We start from the raw sequence: 13,594 nt of genomic DNA, 5'->3' as shown, positions 1-13,594 counted from the left end.
ACACACTGCACACACACTACACACACTACACACACACACTACACACACTGCACACACTACACACACACACTACACACACTGCACACACACTACACACACACACTGCACACACACTACACACACACACTGCACACACACACTACACACACACACTACACACACCACACACACACACTACACACACACATACACTACACACCACACACACACCACACACACTACACACACCACACACACACACTACACACACTACACACACACTGCCCACACACACACTACACACACACTACACACACAGACTACACACACACACTACACACACACACTACACACACACACTACACACACACACTACACACACACACTACACACGCTACACACACACACTACCCACACTACACACCCACACTACACACACTGCACACACACACTACACACACACAGCTCGTGTGTCACACACACTACACGCACACACACAGCTCGTGTGTCACACACACTACACACCACACACACACTACACACACTCAGCGCCGTGTGCCACTCACGGTGAATGTGGCCCGACGGACACTCCTTGTGGACGCACAGAGTCGCCACGGCTCGCTGAGGCTCCCTCCCTCACCTCCTCCTCCTCACCTCCTCCTCCCTCACCTCCTCCTCTCTCTTTCCCTCCCTCACCTCCTCCTCACCTCCTCCTCTCTCACCTCTTCCTCCTCCTCGTGTGTCTCCGTCTCGAGGCGAGCCCGAGTGCGAGCCGTCTCGCCGCCGCGGTCGCCTGAATCACCCCCCCCACCATCCATCCCACACATCCCCCCGCCCCACCATCCATCCCACACATCCCCCGCCCCACCATCCATCCCACACATCTCCCCCCACCACCCATCCCACACATCTCCCTCCCCACCATCCATCCCACACATCTCCCCCCAACATCCATCCCACATATCTCCCCCCCCCAAACCCCCCCCACCATCCATCCCACACATCTCCTCCCTACACCCCCCCACCATCCATCCCACACATCTCCCCCCCCCACCATCCATCCCACACATCTCCTCCCTACACCCCCCCCCCACCATCCATCCCACACATCTCCTCCCTACACCCCCCCACCATCCATCCCACACATCTCCTCCCTACAACCCCCACCTTCCCACACATCTCCCCCCACCATCCATCCCACACATCTCCCTCCCCACCATCCATCCCACACATCTCCCCCCCACCATCCATCCCACGCATCTCCCCCCCACCATCCATCCCACACATCTTCCCCCCCACCATCCATCCCACACATCTTCCCCCCCACCATCCATCCCACACATCTTCCCCCCCACCATCCATCCCACACATCTTCCCCCCCACCATCCATCCCACGCCACTTCCCTCCTCCCTCCCCCACCAGCCCAAGGAGCCCATTGGCTCTCCCGGTAACAATCACTCAGAGAGCGGCCAATCGGAGCCAGCGCCCTCGTGTGTGTGCTGAGTGTGGTGAGTGAGTGTGTGGTGAGTGTGGTGAGTGAGTGTGTGCTGAGTGTGGTGAGTGAGTGTGTGGTGTGAGTGTGGTGAGTGAGTGTGTGGTGAGTGAGTGTGGTGTGTGTGGTGAGTGAGTGTGTGCTGAGTGTGGTGAGTGAGTGTGTGGTGTGTGTGGTGAGTGAGTGTGTGGTGTGTGTGGTGAGTGAGTGTGTGGTGAGGGTGGTGAGTGAGTGTGTGGTGAGTGTGTGGTGTGTGTGTGTGCTGAGTGTGGTGAGTGTGTGGTGAGTGTGTGTGCTGAGTGTGGTGAGTGTGGTGAGTGAGTGTGTGGTGAGTGTGTGGTGTGTGTGTGTGCTGAGTGTGGTGAGTGTGGTGAGTGAGTGTGTGGTGAGTGTGTGGTGGGTGTGGTGAGTGAGTGTGTGGTGAGTGTGGTGAGTGTGTGTGTGCTGAGTGTGGTGTGTGTGTGTGCTGAGTGTTGTGAGTGAGTGTGTGGTGTGTGTGGTGATTGTGGTGAGTGAGTGTGGTGTGTGTGGTGAGTGAGTGTGTGCTGAGTGTGGTGAGTGAGTGTGGTGTGTGTGGTGAGTGAGTGTGTGCTGAGTGTGGTGAGTGAGTGTGTGGTGGTGTGGTGAGTGAGTGTGTGGTGTGTGTGGTGAGTGAGTGTGTGGTGAGGGTGGTGAGTGTGTGGTGAGTGTGTGGTGTGTGTGTGTGCTGAGTGTGGTGAGTGTGTGGTGAGTGTGTGTGCTGAGTGTGGTGAGTGTGGTGAGTGAGTGTGTGTGAGTGTGTGGTGTGTGTGTGTGCTGAGTGTGGTGAGTGTGGTGAGTGAGTGTGTGGTGAGTGTGTGGTGGGTGTGGTGAGTGAGTGTGTGGTGAGTGTGTGTGTGCTGAGTGTGGTGTGTGTGTGTGCTGAGTGTTGTGAGTGAGTGTGTGGTGTGTGTGGTGATTGTGGTGAGTGAGTGTGTGGTGAGTGAGTGTGTGGTGTGTGTGGTGAGTGAGTGTGTGGTGTGTGTGGTGAGTGAGTGTGTGGTGAGTGAGTGTGTGGTGAGTGTGGTGAGTGAGTGTGTGGTGAGTGTGTGGTGTGTGTGTGTGCTGAGTGTGGTGAGTGTGTGGTGAGTGTGTGTGCTGAGTGTGGTGAGTGTGGTGAGTGAGTGTGTGGTGAGTGTGTGGTGTGTGTGTGTGCTGAGTGTGTGGTGGGTGTGGTGAGTGAGTGTGTGGTGAGTGTGGTGAGTGTGTGTGTGCTGAGTGTGGTGTGTGCTGAGTGTGGTGAGTGAGTGTGTGGTGAGTGTGTGGTGAGTGTGTGCTGAGTGTGGTGAGTGTGTGTGTGCTGAGTGTGGTGAGTGAGTGTGTGCTGAGTGTGGTGAGTGAGTGTGTGCTGAGTGTGGTGAGTGAGTGTGTGGTGAGTGTGGTGAGTGTGTGGTGTGTGTGTGGTGAGTGTGGGGAGTGTGTGGTGAGTGTGTGTGTGCTGAGTGTGGTGAGTGTGTGGTGAGTGTGTGTGTGCTGAGTGTGGTGAGTGTGTGGTGAGTGTGTGTGGTGAGTGTGTGCTGAGTGTGGTGAGTGTGTGGTGAGTGTGAGTGGTGAGTGTGTGCTGAGTGTGGTTAGTGAGTGTGTGGTGAGTGTGAGTGGTGAGTGTGTGGTGAGTGTGTGTGCTGAGTGTGGTGAGTGAGTGTGTGCTGAGTGTGGTGTGTGCTGAGTGTAGTGAGTGTGTGTATTGAGTGTGGTGAGTGTGTGGTGAGTGTGTGTGGTGAGTTTCGTGAGTGTGTGTGTGGTAAGTGAGTGTGTGGTGAGTTAGTGGTGAGTGAGTGTATGGTGAGTGTGGTGAGTGTGTGTGTGAGTGTGGTGAGTGAGTGAGTAGTGTGTGAGTGAGTGAGTGTGTAGTGAGTGAGTGGTGAGTGTGTAGTGAGTGAGTGGTGAGTGTATAGTGAGTGTGTGGTGAGTGTGTAGTTAGTGTGTAGTGAGTGGGTGGTGAGTCGGGAGTGAGTGTGTGGTGAGTGTGTGGTGAGTGTGTGGTGAGTAGTGAGTGTGGTGAGTGTGTGAGTAAGTGTGTGGTGAGTTTCGTGAGTGTATGTGTGGTGAGTGAGTGTGTGAGTGAGTGTGTAGTGAGTGTGTAGTGAGTGTGCGGTGAGTGTGTGGTGAATGTGTGGTGAGTGGTGAGTGAGTGTGTGGTGAGTGTGTGTGTGGTGATTTTTGTGAGTGTATCTGTGGTGAGTGTATGTGTGGTGAGTGTGTGAGTGAGTGTGTGGTGAGTGAGTGGTGAGTGAGTGTGTAGTGTGTGTGTAGTGAGTGTGCGTGTGGTGAGTTTTGTGAGTGTATATGTGGTGAGTGTGTGAGTGGTGAGTGAGTGTGTAGTGAGTGTGGTGAGTGTGTGTGTGGTGAGTTTTGTGAGTGTATGTGTGGTGAGTGTATGTGTGGTGAGTGTGTGAGTGAGTGTGTGAGTGAGTGGTGAGTGAGTGTGTAGTGAGTGTGGTGAGTGTGTGTGTGGTGAGTTTTGTGAGTGTATGTGTGGTGAGTGTATGTGTGGTTAGTGTGTGAGTGAGTGTGTAAGTGAGTGGTGAGTGAGTGTGTAGTGAGTGTGGTGAGTGTGTGTGTGGTGAGTTTTGTGAGTGTATGTGTGGTGAGTGTTGAGTGAGTGTGTGAGTGAGTGGTGAGTGTGGTGAGTGTGTGTGTGGTGAGTTTCGTGATTGTATGTGTGGTGAGTGAGTGAGTGTGTGGTGAGTGCGTGTGTGGTGAGTTTCGTGAGTGTATGTGTGGTGAGTGAGTGAGTATGTGGTGAGTGTGTGTGTGGTGAGTTTTGTGAGTGTATGTGTGGTGAGTGTATGTGTGGTGAGTGTGTGAGTGAGTGTGTAAGTGAGTGGTGAGTGAGTGTGGTGAGTGTACGCGTGGGAGAGCGGTAGTGTAGCGCTATGAACCCGGCAACCTGAGTTCAATTCCCGCTCACGGCCACCAACACCCAGTGACGATTATCTGAACCGTTCCTGGGCCTCCCCTAGGTCGACTCAGCCTCAAATGAGTACCTGGTGCGGTGGGTAAACATCGTCACTGGGGAGACAAAGGCGGCCGGGCGTGGTGCTGACCGTCCATCACCTCGTGTGCCGTGCCGGCCTTCATATGTGTTCGCTAACAGCACTTGCCCCAACATTCTGTTAAGGCTATACGGGGGATCTTTGTGTACAGGCGTGGGGCACGTCTCCCTCTTAGGTCTACTCAGCCTGAAGTCTTGAGTATCTCTACAACTCTGCCTGTTGTTCTGATTCAGACAACATCACCCCATCGTGTGTGCGTATGTGTGTGATCCTTGGCATGCCATCGTATGTGTCACATGTATTTGGGTTGTTGGCCTTAATAGGTACTCACTAACATTGCTAAAATACACGTACAGTAGAACCCCTCTTAACGACCACACCTGTGAACGACTGATCGCTTAACGATGGGCTTCCATAGAGCCCAATATGTTCACTTAACGACCACCCCTGTGAACGACTGATCGCTTAACGATGGGGCTCCATAGAGCCCAATATGTTCACTTAACGATCACCCCTGTGAACGACGGGCTGTTGTAGGTAGAGTAATTATTCATTAACGCATGAAATGAACCATGTTTATTTTAATAGCATGTGTTTTATAATGTTGTTAGTATCTTTACGTATTAATATCCATTGTTGAAATGTTAGAAAGTACGTTTTTTTGGGGGGGGGGAAAAGGTAAATTTCGATGCTATCGGGAACGAATTAAGCCCTTTAAGGGGCCGTCCATAAATGACGTCACGCGATTTTGGATGATTTTTGACCCTCCCCACCCTCGTCACACGGCGTCACAAAAAGTCAGACCCCCCCCCCTCAAATATGACGTCACAAAGCTCTGCCCCATCCCCCCAAAATAAAACATGCTCCAAATCGCTTTAAACTATTGTCATTGTAGTGCGTATTTAATGTGGCGCTGCACTCTGATGTTGTAGGAGAAAACATTTATCAAAAACTCTATTTAATTAAGTAGAACGTGTTGTCTATATTTATTTAAAGTTGCGCATTTTTATGTGACGTCACATTTCTCCACCTCCTCCCTCGTCACACATCGTCACAAGTGTCTGACCCCCGCCCCCCCCCCAGGTGTGTGACGTCATTTATGGACGGCCCCTAACGACCAAATCACTTGTGGATCCAATCGCCTTCGTTAAGAGGGGATCTACTCTACTGCATTACGAATTCTCTCTGATTGTGCATTCTAAAATGTACTATTAGTTTTTTCGGTAAAGTCACGTAGGTAAAAAATGAAATTAAAATTAATAAAGAAAATTTTTTTTTTTTTTACCGAAAAACCTAATAGTATGAATCCTTGCAGTCACGAAAGCTTCAAATCTAGAATTCTAAAATGTATTCATTAGAACTCGCAGTGAGATGCGAGATCAGATTGATAAAAACTTTGGGTCACATTTAAATCAATGAAACACCTTCCTGGTATTAAACTTAGTCTTGTCTGGGCACACACTTTCAGGATGTTAGTGAAAACCTGACGAACGCGTACCATCTGTGTCAGTGTGTGTGTGGATCTGCGTGTCTGCTGGTGTTATGCCCGAGTGTGAGTGTTCAGAGCGTTTGGTGAGTGGTCATTGCACACTACGCTGCGAACCTGCTGCCAACATGAGTTCGACTCCCGGCCACGGCTAAAACCAATGGGTGAGTGATATCTAAACTGTTAATGCTACCCCCTCCCTCTGATGCTGCTAATCCTGCATAATGCATGGGCATAATATGACTTTGAACCCCCCCGCCCACCTCCTACGCATTTCCCATAAATATGCAAAATTCCTCTTGATATGCAAATTATTTTGCCAAGGCGCTCTTCTTCCACCTCCAACCCAGCTTATATATACGCTCCAAGCTTGGCAGTGTTTCATTCTTCACCTGAAGACGGCTGCTTGCGTTGTGGCCGAAACGTCGTGAGAATTGTATTTTATTACGTTTTATTTTTATTATTTTATTACTTCCCTTCTACGTGACTTTACCGAAAGAACCAAGAAGATGAATCCCTGCAGTCACGAAAGTTTTAAATCGAAATCTAAACTGTTGTTGGGCCCTCCGCTATGTTGACTCAACCTTAACTAAGCACGGTCTATGTACCTAAACGCCGGGGAGACAAAGGTGGTCAGGCATAGTTCTGGCTCCACCACCTTAATTCGCGAAAGATCCCTGTCCCCCTACGGCCTGTAATGATAAACGGAGTAACTCGGTGTGTGTGTGAGAGAGAGAGAGCATTTTATATACTTGTCCACGTATTGTGTTGACGTAAGAAAGGGGGATTGTGTGTGTGTGTGTCTTTGTCTGTGAGCCTACAGGGAGCAATCAAAGTGGTCCCTGATGCTCGCTTGTGGGGTTAACAACGCTGACGAGGTCCCGTCAATGGGACGCTTTGTTTTTAACATTGGGGTCCCCCAGTATCACTTCTCTCGCCTCTCTCCTTTATTTTTAACACGCCACGTGCCGGAAATCACAAATACATCACGGGACAGAAGAACAACGATTCACTTAAAATATTTGTATTTGATCTTTTTTCTCTCTCTCCCAATGTCATCCTTAAATTTCGATGTAAAGCTTTCGTGACTGCAGGGATTCATCTTCTTGGTTCTTTCGGTAAAGTCACGTAGAAGGGAAATAATAAAATAATAACAATAAAACATAATAAAATAATTCTCACGACGTTTCGGCCACAACGCAAGTAGCCGTCCTCAGGTGTAGAACAGGTCTGTCGAGGAGACAGTCTGGGGCTTGTCATTCAGACTCTTTCTCCTCGACAGGCCTGTTCTCCACCTGAGGACGGCTACTTGCGTTGTGGCCGAAACGTCGTGAGAATTATTTTATAATGTTTTAGTTTTATTATTTTATTATTTCAATTCTACGTGACTTTACCGAAAGAACCAAGAAAATGGCATCCTTATTTCGGATGTCGGCATCGTTGTGGTAAAAAAACGAAGTCTCTGTCCGAAACTCTCCCAGAGGCCTGCATCACCCCCCGTGTGTGCAACAACGACCCGCGTTATGGAGAGATATCACAAATCTACTTTCGAGGTGGCTTCAAGTAATCCACACTGCAAGTTATCCACACTGTTGGCATTACACTTTCACACGTGGCTTGCGGGTTACACTATTTGCCACGTGTCAGTCAAACTAATATTTGATAATTCTCAGGGATAGAATGTTTGTTTTGCGTGTGCTAAATTAAGGGCAAACAACCTAACTTCACGTGATATTTATGACCTCCTTCTTGGCAGTATCCAAAATGATGAAAAAAAAAAAAGTTTTACGCCCTTCTACCGAAAAATCAAAGTTGATTTTACCCTTTATGCCAGAAAGGGTAAACCCCTATTCTTATTTTTCATCAAACTTAATGCATCTTCTTGGTTATTTCGGTAAAGTCACGTAGAAGGGAAATAATAAAATAATAAAAATAAAACATTATAAAATAATTCTGAGAAATATTAAAATTATTTTATTATGTGTTATTTTTTAAATTTTATTATTTCCCTTCGACGTGACTTTACCGAAAGAACCAAGAAGATGAATCCCTGCAGTCACCAAAGCTTTAAATCGAAATTTAAACTTACTGCACTTTAGTAAACCCTGTTTAATCACGGTCAGCTGTAAGCAGGACTTTAACCCAGCAAGTGAGCGATGCCGGTTCCGTCTGCTGACCCTTGGGCTACCAGTTTACTTCGGTTTGTTTTGTTTTGCAAATCGAATTATTTGAACATGCTCTGTAAGCAGTGTATGTTGAAATATGGGTGAGCACGCGTGGAACCTGTAACTTTGAATCGATCGCAAAGCTGAAAATGTCGATTTCATTTTCGATTTAAAGCTTTCATGACTGCAGAAATTCACTAGAATTGAGAATTGTATTTTATTATGTTTTATTTAATTTTATTATTTCCCTTCTACATGACTTTACCGAAAGAACCAAGAAGATGAAAGCTGAAAATTTTCATCTTTCCCTTTAACTGGTTTCAGGAAAAAAGATAGCATCGATTCAGCGATGCTGATATGTGTCGTGCGTATATTGAACTTCTTTCGCGCTGTACGTAGCCAACCGTGCTCACCCATGCTCACTGCTGCAACGTCTGCATCTGGGAACAAGATACGGTAAAGCAGACTGGACTGTCTTCTTGGTTCTTTCGGTAAAGTCACGTAGAAGGGAAGTAATAAAATAATAAAAATAAAACATCATAAAATAATTGTCACGACGTTTCGGCCACAACGCAAGCAGCCGTCCTCAGGTGAAAACCAGGTCTGTCGAGGCGACAGCGTCTGAATGAAACAGCACCATGCTTGGAGCATATATTTAAGCTGGGTTGGAAGGCGCCCTTTCCCCCCCTTCCAACCCAGCTTAAATATGCTGTTTCATTCAGACGCTGTCGCCTCGACAGACCTGGTTTTCACCTGAGGACGGCTGCTTGCGTTGTGGCCGAAACGTCGTGAGAATAATTTTATTATGTTCTATTTTTATTATTTTATTGCTTCCCTTCTACGTGACTTTACCGAAAGAACCAAGAAGATGAATCCCTGCAGTCACGAAAGCTTTAAATCGAAACATACTGGACTGTGAGTTCGAATAAAAATGAAACCGGCCCACAGTTTAGTAATAGGGTTTTACCCTTTCAACTGGTACAAAAACTGACACCTTTATACAAGGCATCATGTTTGCAATAACCACAACACAAGCAGTCAAAATGCAAACAAAAAGAAACAACTCTGATGATGATAATGATATGCACTGTCCTTGAAGTTGATTGGTCCACACCCGAGACAGATTTTCTTATTTTATTTATTTACCTACGTGACTTTACCGAAAAAACCAAAGGGTATGGACCTTTGGAGTCACGAAAACTTCAAATCTAGAACTTGACAATCGTGTCAAGGAAAGTGTCCCAAATGAAACCCGAAGTGTTTTTATTTTCTGCTTTTCCGAGCGTGAAAAGATTTCGTGGCAAATTAGCATGAAAAAACCTAAGAATATGAATAAATAGCATGACCCACCTTTGAATGGCGAAGGCGGGCGAGTTGACTTGGGTTTACGGCTCGATCCAATCCAATCATCGACACCGGTTAAGGAAGCCTTATCAGATCATTGGGAACAGAACGTGGCTAAATCCCCAAAAGGGGTCATTAGGGCCGGTTGTTGTGTTTGTTTCTGTTCAACCCTCGTGTGTTTTCACGCGCGCTGAGCCAAGAACTCAGAAGCGGTGACCCGGGGCGACGTGAGGACATTACAGGGCCAGACAAACCAAGATTAACAACACTGCCTTGAAAAGAAATAAACAATTTCGGGGTAAAGTTCCTTCTTCACAGCACATAGGCCAGAGAGGTGAAGTTGTACTTTATTTTATTTTGAAGGCAGGTGTTGTAGTTATTATAATGATGTGATCGTGTGATCACTGACAACAGAGTACCAACAGCATAATTAGTTTGAACCAAGATTAAGATCAAATCACTCTGAATGCGCACTATCTGATCTCGGAAGATGCACAGCAGGTTTAAGCCTGTTCAGTGCGCTGATAGAAGACTACTTGGTAGTTACTGTGCCTAGTGTTGAGTTTATGAGTACTTTTTGATGATTGAAGTGTTTGCCTGTTGCTAGCTACTCTTAGATAACTATTTGAATACCAATAATAAACAAACTGGTAATCAGAAAACTTTTACAATTTAATTCTTGTTCGGTCACGGGGTGCAAGGGTACATTCTACACTTTATACTCTTTGGTTTTTTCGGTAAAGTCACGTAGGTAAAACAATCAATAAAATAAATGAAAACAACAAAATTAAATCACGACGTTTCGGAGGAAACACAAGCTTCCTTCATCAGTTGTAAAACAGGCACAGCAAAATAACTGTACAGTTATAATAACTGTCGTGATTTAATTTAGTTGTTTTCATTTACTTTATTTTATTGATTCTTTTACCTACGTGGCTTTACCGAAAAAAACAAAGAGTATGAATCCTTGCAGTCACGAAAACTTCAAATCTAGAATTCTACACTTTATCAATCTGGGCCTCTATTCAAGCGTTGAAATGCGGTGTTTTTTCTGGAAGACTTTTCTGTTTTTTCCTGGATTTTTCTGTTGCGCGTAGTCACTTTGAAAATGTTTCTTGTTCATGTTTTTGTTTGTTGCGGTTGCACCCGAGTCAAAAGCCGCATGGCTCACAGGACCATACCTAATAAATTAAACTGAACTGTGCTATGAAGACGGTCCATTTCCCGAAACATCACCCGTTGTATATATTTTTTCCCTTTTAAGGCCACGCAGTGTTACTGCTGTCGAATGTGTTGAATTTCAGGTGTTGTAGATTTTGGCCTGCGAGGTGGCGATTCGAGTGCGGTAAAGCAGTGGATTTAAAAATAAACAAAACGAATCTGTCTTGTGCAGGGCCTTCGAGTGCCAACCTGCGCACAAGCACCGAGCAGGTGGGACATCTGGGGCCGACCCAACGCAATTTTTCGAGAGGGGTTTGGGCCGTCGTGTGCTCTCAGGCGCTGTGTGTTGGTGGCTGCTGCCCATGTGACTCGACGACAAGGAAGCACAGAAGGCTCCTTGTGAATCACCAGCAACGTGTCTGCAGAGGCCCAGGTCTAACATTAAAAAATATATATATATATGAGAAGGCAATAAATTATAAGCAGCGATGTAGGCGTCCACAGGCGCACAAAGCCAGCTTTTGATCTGCGATCGAGGGATCTTTCTGCATTCAAAGACCTTTCAGTTGTTCAGTTTATTCTTCATTGTTACTCGTCCTACGCAGCATGTGTCTGCGTGCGTCAGTGTCTGTTTGTGTATGTGCCAGTGTTTGTTTGTGTGTGTCAGTGTCTGTGTGTGTGCCAGTGTCTGTTTGTGTGTGTGTCAGTGTCTCTGTGTGTGTGTGCCAGTGTCTGTTTGCGTGTGTGCCAGTGTCTGTGTGTGTGTGTCAGTGTCTGTTTGTGTGTGTCCCAGTGTCTGTTTGTGTGTGTGTGCCAGTGTCTGTTTGTGTGTGTGCCAGTGTCTGTGTGTGTGCCAGTGTCTGTTTGTGTGTGTCCCAGTGTCTGTGTGTGTGCCAGTGTCTGTTTGTGTGTGTGTCAGTGTCTGTTTGTGTGTGTGCCAGTGTCTGTTTGTGTGTGTGTCAGTGTCTGTTTGTGTGTGTCAGTGTCTGTTTGTGTGTGTCTCTGTGTCTGTGTGTGTGTGTCCCAGTGTCTGTGTGTGTGTGTCAGTGTCTGTTTGTGTGTGTGCCAGTGTCTGTGTGTGTGTGTGCCAGTGTCTGTGTGTGTGTGTGCCAGTGTCTGTTTGTGTGTGTGCCAGTGTCTGTGTGTGTGTGTGTGCCAGTGTCTGTCTGTGTGTGTGCCAGTGTCTGTTTGTGTGTGTGCCAGTGTCTGTCTGTGTGTGTGCCAGTGTCCGTGTGTGTGTGTGCCAGTGTCTGTGTGTGTGCCAGTGTCTGTGTGTGTGTGTCAAAGTGTCTGTTTGTGTGTGTGCCAGTGTCTGTGTGTGTGTGTCCCAGTGTCTGTGTGTGTGCCAGTGTCTGTGTGTGTGTGCCAGTGTCTGTCTGTGTGTGTCCCAGTGTCTGTCTGTATGTGTGCCAGTGTCTGTTTGTGTGTGTGCCAGTGTCTGTCTGTGTGCGTGCCAGTGTCTGTTTGTGTGTGTGCCAGTGTCTGTCTGTGTGTGTGCCAGTGTCTGTGTGTGTGTGCCAGTGTCTGTCTGTGTGTGTCCCAGTGTCTGTCTGTGTGCGTGCCAGTGTCTGTTTGTGTGTGTGCCAGTGTCTGTCTGTGTGTGTGCCAGTGTCCGTGTGTGCCAGTGTCTGTCTGTGTGTGTGCCAGTGTCTGTGTGTGTGTGTCAAAGTGTCAGTCTGTTAAGGCTATATGGGGGCTCTTTGTTTGTGTGTGTGCCAGTGTGTGGGGAGCGGTAGTAGAGCGGTTAGCGCGCTGCGCTACAAACCCCACGATCCCAGTTCGAGTCCCGCTCGTGGCCAATAACAACCGGTCATGGGCCTCCCCTAGGTCGACTCAGCCTCAAACGAGTACCTGGTGTGGTTGTCTAACCATCGCCATTGGGGAGACAAAGGCGGCCGGGCGTGGTGCTGGCCACCCACCTCCTCGTGTGCCGTGCCCGCCTTCATAGGTGCTCGCTAACAGCGCTTGCCCAACCGTATTAATGACTATAAAGGGTAACTGTGTATTCTTAGATTTTTTCGGTAAAGTCACGTAGGTGAAACATTAAAATTAGAACAACAATGCTCCAAGTCGTGAGATAAGTTTAAATCCCAGAGTCAAACCCATCAATCACCATCAGCATTGTCATCACCATCAGCATTGTCATCACCATCATCATCCTCCTTCTGGGGCAGTGAGGTCGGCATCGCCCTGTGAGGCTGCGTCACTTTGTGGGAAAACCAACAGATGCTGATTCCAGGAGGGCCATAGAAAAGGTGGAATTTCCATCATGAGCTCATGACCGCCGATGTAGATGAGCGCCTACATTGTTTACGTAAATCTCGACCTATCTTCTAACGGCTGCATTTGGCCATCCGAAATATAACGTGCACAACCGGTATTCTTGGCTGATTTAACAAAAACTAAACCAGTTTGAATGTGGTCTTAGAGACATCGGGCGTGATGAAAAGTACATCACCCCTCGTGCGGACACGACGCTGCTTGAAATGATCTCAAAAGTAGTTCTACGATATCGCCTTCTGCGGACCGTTGTCTGCCATGGGGCGATCGATGCGCTGCGGAGTGAAAGTTCCAAGTGGACGTTTCTTCATCTCGTGAGAATGACTGAGATAGAGAAACTTGAAGAACGCATTTTGTTGCGTTCTGCCGGAAAACAGCAAAATTGCACGCAAAGATTCCGAGCTTCGGCGCAGAGGCACGGGATGTCGCGCGACGTCAGATGCTGGCGTTCACGCTCAGAGGGAGATTGTGAACTGGTGCTGAAGAAGCATCAGGGACGTAGAAGACATGCTTGCGTATAAATGTTGAATTCACTTAAAACATTCATCGCGAACCCTGCGAGTGCTCAAGTCTGGTAATTTTTTTTTAAAAATGCATCGTTCCCTTAAAAAAAGAAGCCACCTTAAATAACTTAAATGAAATGTCCTTTCCAAACTTCCCATTTCGTATTTA

The 13,594-nt window shown here is 47.5% G+C and overlaps 1 protein-coding gene across 5 annotated transcripts in view; it reads right to left on the bottom strand.

Annotated features, from left to right (window-relative positions):
* Positions 1 to 13,594, bottom strand: part of LOC133353304 (protein FAM110B-like) — a 92,248-nt gene that overhangs the window by 34,343 nt on the left and 44,311 nt on the right. Inside the window, exon 1 of one of the 5 annotated variants that reach the window (XM_061569436.1) lies at positions 676 to 760. The exons of 2 other annotated variants lie outside the window; for them this stretch is intronic. The gene's annotated coding sequence lies outside the window, so the exon portion shown is untranslated. Of the gene's footprint in view, positions 1 to 545; positions 593 to 675; positions 761 to 13,594 lie in introns of those variants that run through there. 2 more of the 5 variants (XM_061569437.1, XM_061569434.1) reach the window with 2 other exon arrangements.

Source organism: Lethenteron reissneri, chromosome 43 (genome assembly GCF_015708825.2).
Source record: "Lethenteron reissneri isolate LAM-NWPU_2019-01 chromosome 43, ASM1570882v1, whole genome shotgun sequence".
Classification (NCBI taxonomy): Eukaryota; Metazoa; Chordata; class Hyperoartia; order Petromyzontiformes; family Petromyzontidae; genus Lethenteron; species Lethenteron reissneri.
This window is presented reverse-complemented; position numbering and strand designations above follow the sequence as displayed.